We start from the raw sequence: 5,357 nt of genomic DNA, 5'->3' as shown, positions 1-5,357 counted from the left end.
AGTACTTAATGATTAATGAATTGCTGACCAAGTCACAAAAGGATAACTAATGATAATTAAGTCTATGAATTACCAAAGTTAAGAGGTTTTCTTCCACATTGTTTTCCTAATATTTTCTCCTTGTTATTGCTTTCTTCACATATCCTCTCATTTGAAGCATCAGGCTGAGGCAGTCAAATGTATCCTATTTACAATTTCCAAGATTTTATTTCCTGATCTATCCCTCCGGCCTGGCAGGCTGCCAGAATGCACAGTACTTTTCTGTAGTTGTAAGCAATAAAATAATTCTGTCTTTATCATGCCATGTTTCCTTGTATCTTTTTGAAGGACATCAATGACTCTGCCAGTGCTGTCAGTGATGAATTATATGCTTTACCTGTTTAACACAAGAGTAATCTACATAATGCAATAGAAGGGTGTAGCTATATATCTGTATCTATATCTGTATCTATGTTTCTACTCACACAAGGTCATCTCTTTAAATTTTTCATAATTATCGCAGTAGCATGACAAAAGTATCAACTATGACTTGCGAATCTTTGCTGATACCATAAAGTGGAAAATTCACAGACTTAACTCATTTTTGGAATTGCCTGTTTTCCATATTTTACAAGTAACAGAAAGCACCTAAGTAACTTGAGAGCTCATTTGTGGGACCTGTGCTTCAGTCTCATAGGGGTCTTGAAAACAAATTCTTACCACTCTTATTCTTTTTCTAGCCCCTCATTCAGGGTTAACTCAAATATTTTAAGTTGACAAATATTTTAAGTTTCCTCTATCTGTTCTTAGCATATAGATTAATTTACAATGTCACATAGTTTAAGTTTGCATATGCAAGGCACTTGTAGAGAATTAGTCTACATTAAGCTTTCAGTTTTTAGGATTGTTTCCATGTCAGTTTCTATAATCATGCATTTTTAAGGTTTTTGTCCATACTGAGGGAGACAAGGGTTTTTGTCATAGAAAAAAAAATCTCTTTTCTCTCAAGGAAATGAAAAAGTGTATCTATAGTTTATTGATAGTTTCTATACATTATTTTTATTTTCCTCCTTACTTTTTAGTTGGGAATCTTTAATTTCTAACAAATTGAGGCTGTATCTTTCTCAGTCTTCTTTGTATACAGTACAGTGAAGAATTTAATATTTATCTAAATATCAAAATATATTAAGTTGGTTCTTATTTAGGTTGCCTGTGGGCTTCAGGTCCCTTCACTTCTTTTTCCATTTAGTGATCAGTTTTGGAAGTATTTCACTACAGTAAAATGGTTGTCTTCAGTGAGGTGTCAGTATTGATGTAATCTTTTTATGTAATCTTTTTTATGGTATATCTAGCTTTTGAAAACTATATCTAACTAAATACTTAAGGCAACTTGCAGATGCTGGGAGGGGTGTGGTGTGTGTGTGTTAAGAGATGCTTGCAGAGCACAGCGTGTGGGATGCGGAGGATTCCTGGAATGCCTCCCTAACACCAGCAGGATAATGTCTCCCTGACACTTGTAAGATAGCAAAAAGTTCAGAAAAAGGTCTCATTATAATGCTAAAAATCACACCCCTGGGCAGGGCAAAAGTATATTAATGAAACATATATGTATGTAAATGAATTACATGGCTAAAACATAGGTATAGAGACATGCTCAGTAGAGAACGTCTTATGTCAGTGGCTTGTAACCAATCACTGAGCAATACACTTGCAAACATATGTATAAAAGGTACCCAAAGGTAGAAACCGGTGGTGCTTGCTTTGCAAACGATTGCCAAGCACCCCTCTCTGCGCAGACTAAAAACAATAAAGATTAAGTTGGATCCTCCACCCCTGTGTGTTCATTGGCAATAGCGCACTGGGCACGAACTCACACTGTCCGTTGGGGACAACAGTATGAGGTTTCTTATTTCTCTGTCTCCAGAGCAAATCCAGTCAATATCTCTCCTTACATAGCAATGCTTTCCATAGGAAATGTTAAATGTGGAATATCTAGATGCATAACATCATAATTCTATTCAAATTCTATATTGTTGTCATCACTATGGTAACTTAACATCTCTCCACAATAAACTAAAGAGGGTGAAAAGCATCTGCCATTTCTTTTTTATTTTTTTATTTTTTCATTCATTTGATTTATATGGCACTCTTCCCAACCAAGGCTCATGGCAGCTCACAAAATGACAACAAAATAATTTATAAAGCAGGAGAATGAACAAGAAAACAACTTAAAAAGCAAGTACAATACCAAAATAAAACAGAACCACCCTAGACCTTTCCTTTCAAAAGTGGTGCTCAACCTCCAGTTCATGGGCCACATCCATCCCACAGAGCCATGTCACCCAACCCATGAGACTTCCCCAGGGTCTTGAAACTTGGTGGTGTATTGCTAATTAGTAGCAATTAACACTGCCACCACCCCCCCCCTGCCAAATTTCCCAGCCTCATAGCCCAAATGACATAGTCCTGCACACAGCGCCAGAGCCATGGGTGCAATCTGGCATGACCTGAGCATGTGGAGCAGAGTCCTGCTCCAGTATGCAGGTCTGGAGCCATGCACTAGGCTAGTCTCACATGCTGGCCAGATTGGGCCCTGGAAGAGCTTCCCCAGGCCCCAGCCAGACCAGGCCCCAGCCCCACATGCCAGATTGGGCTCATAACTGGATCCATCCTGCAGACTGATCCTGCACCACTTGGGCAGCCCATGGGTGAAAGGTTGGGCACCACGGCTGTAAACAATATCCCCTCTTAGTGTTGCTTGCTAAATGTCTGCCCAGATATGATATGCAGGTTCAGACTCTGGCAGGCCCCAAGCAGGAGGGAGCTTAGTGACTGCTGAGAATGACCTTCCATGCGTTTGTGCCAAGCAGCGTGATGCATTGACAGTATTTGCAAAAGGTCAGTCTTGCTGACTTTAGTGACTGTGATGGGACATTCAGATCCCTTGTATGGAGGGCCCAGGCTGTTAGGGCTGTATAAATCAACATCAACACCTTGAATTGCACCCAGAAATCTACTGGGAGCCAGTGCAGACACTGGAGGACTGGAGCTACATGCTCTTGATAAATGATCCACTGCCATTAGTGGACTGGGGTTTGGGTTGTAGCCGTGTTGGTCTAAGGACATAGGCAGACAAGGTTCCTTGGGTGAATTTGATATCTTTTATTAGACCAACCCAAATGGTTGGAGAATAGTTATTAAGCAAGCTTTCGGGTACAAATCAGTGGACTGGTGCATTCTGCAACAGCTGCCCTGCATAGAGCACTGCTCAGCAATCTAGTGTTGAGATTAGGAAGGCTGGGATGATCGTGGCTTCTATCCATATTTTCCTTCCTAATGCAAAATTTCGTATTTGAAGGCTAAGCTGTGTTTTTGTGCTCATTGTGAAGCTAAAACCAGAGGTATTATGGGGCAGCAACTGCGATGCACTGATGACTTCTGAATGTCACCGTGCTACGCAGTTCAAGTTGGGTCACCCCACCTTTGTTACACTAGGGCCAAGACGACCCCGGGGAGGCTTGAAGCAGTGCTTCCTCCCGTAGGAGTGGGCATCCTAGCCTGGTACACGGGGCACCCTTTCAAACTCAAGGCACTTGGAAATCCATCGAGTGACACCACTATTTTGACTGAGGCCACAAGCAGCTCGCTAGCAGTTCCCAGGTTCTCTGAACATCTCCTCATAGAGTTCATAGATTTTATAGACATTAGGGCTGGAAGAGACCTCGGAAGATCCTCAAGTCCAGTCCCCTGCCCCAGGGGCAGAAAGTCAGCTGGGGTCAAAGGATCCCAGCAAGATAAATGTCCAAATGTCTCTTAAAGGAGTCCAGAGTAGGTGCCTGCACCACCTCTGGAATCAGTCTGTTCCAGGGCTTGGGGCCTCGGGCAGTAAAGAAGTTCTTCCTTATGTTCAGCCTGAAACGGTCTTGGAGTAGTTTGTGACCATTTGACCTTGTCATCCCTTGGGGCACTGGTGAACAGGTGTTACCCCAGATCCTGATGTACACCCCTTATATACTTATAGGCAGCCACCAGGTTCCCCCTGAGCCTGCACCTTTCCAGGCTGAAGAGTCCCATAGCTCTCAGCCTCTCATCATAAGACCTGTTCTCCTGCCTTCTGATCATGTGTGTGGCTCTCCTCTGTACTCTCTTAAGCTTCTCCACATCCTTCCTGAACTGTGGAGACCAGAATTGGATGCAGTACTCCAGCTGCGCCTCACCAAGGCTGAGTACAGCGGGAGGATGACATCCTGGGATTTGCTTGAGAAGCATCTATGGATGCAAGCCAGAGTTTTGCTTGTTTTACCAGCTGCAACATCGCATTAGTGGCTCATATTCATCTTGTGGTCAATCATGACCCAAGTCCCTTTCGGCCATGGTGCTAGCAAACGTAGCACTGCCGAGCCTATAAGTGTGCTGCGGGGTTTTTTTTTCCCCAAGGTGAAGTACCTTACATTTTTCGGTGTTGAAAGCCATCAGGTTTTCGTCCGCCCATTTTTTGAGCCTGTTCAGGTCCTGTCCTCAGGTGTGGATGCTTTACCCCAAAATTTGGTGTTATCAGTGAACATAGCCAGTCTGCTTCTGACACCAATGTCCACATCGTTAATAAAGAAAGATGTTAAAGAGTATCAGCCCAAGGATGGAGCCTTGGGGGACACCAATGGCCACGGCGCACCACGATGATTTACTTCTATTACCACTCTCTGGGTCCGACTTCAGAGTCAATTCCCCAGCCTTTGGACCGTGATGTAGCTGAGGCCGCCATTGGCCAATTTTTCCATGAGATGATCATGGGACACCAGCTTGAAGGCTTTTTAAAAAAATCAAGATTGATGACACCAGGGGAGGTTTTCTTGGATTAGGAAAGTGGACAGGGGCCACCCCAGCTCAGTGGCGAGGACATGTGTCAGCAGGCATGTTGTGGCCCAACACACACCAAGGAAATGAGGAGCTGTCTGTGCAAGGAAAGTAGAGATCCTGGTTTTCTCGGATAAAAAATTATCCCCAATTTTCAAATTTTAAAAAGTAACCCAAAATCCACATTGGCCCATGATTAAAATGAAACACTACTAAGACATATATATTTATAGAGAGAGAGGTGTTTCATTTTAATTATGCACCAATGTGGATTTTGGGTTAGTTTTTTAGTCCAAAAATTGGGGATTTTTTCATCAGAGAAAACTAGGATCCCCGGAAATGAAGAACTATCTGTGCCTGAGGCACTTTCTGCCATTCAGCCCCTCGAACCCAGCGCTCGGCCTACAGAGGCAGCGCGCAGGCAGGAGGCAGACCGGCCTTCAGCTCAGAGCCAGGGCTTCGGCTACACCGCGGCCACCAACCCAGCCCGTCCGCGCAGGCCCAGCAACAGCCGCCCCTCCCCC

The sequence above is a fragment of the Alligator sinensis genome, unplaced genomic scaffold (assembly GCF_000455745.1).
Source record: "Alligator sinensis unplaced genomic scaffold, ASM45574v1 scaffold684_1, whole genome shotgun sequence".
Lineage (NCBI taxonomy): Eukaryota > Metazoa > Chordata > Crocodylia > Alligatoridae > Alligator > Alligator sinensis.
This window is presented reverse-complemented; position numbering follows the sequence as displayed.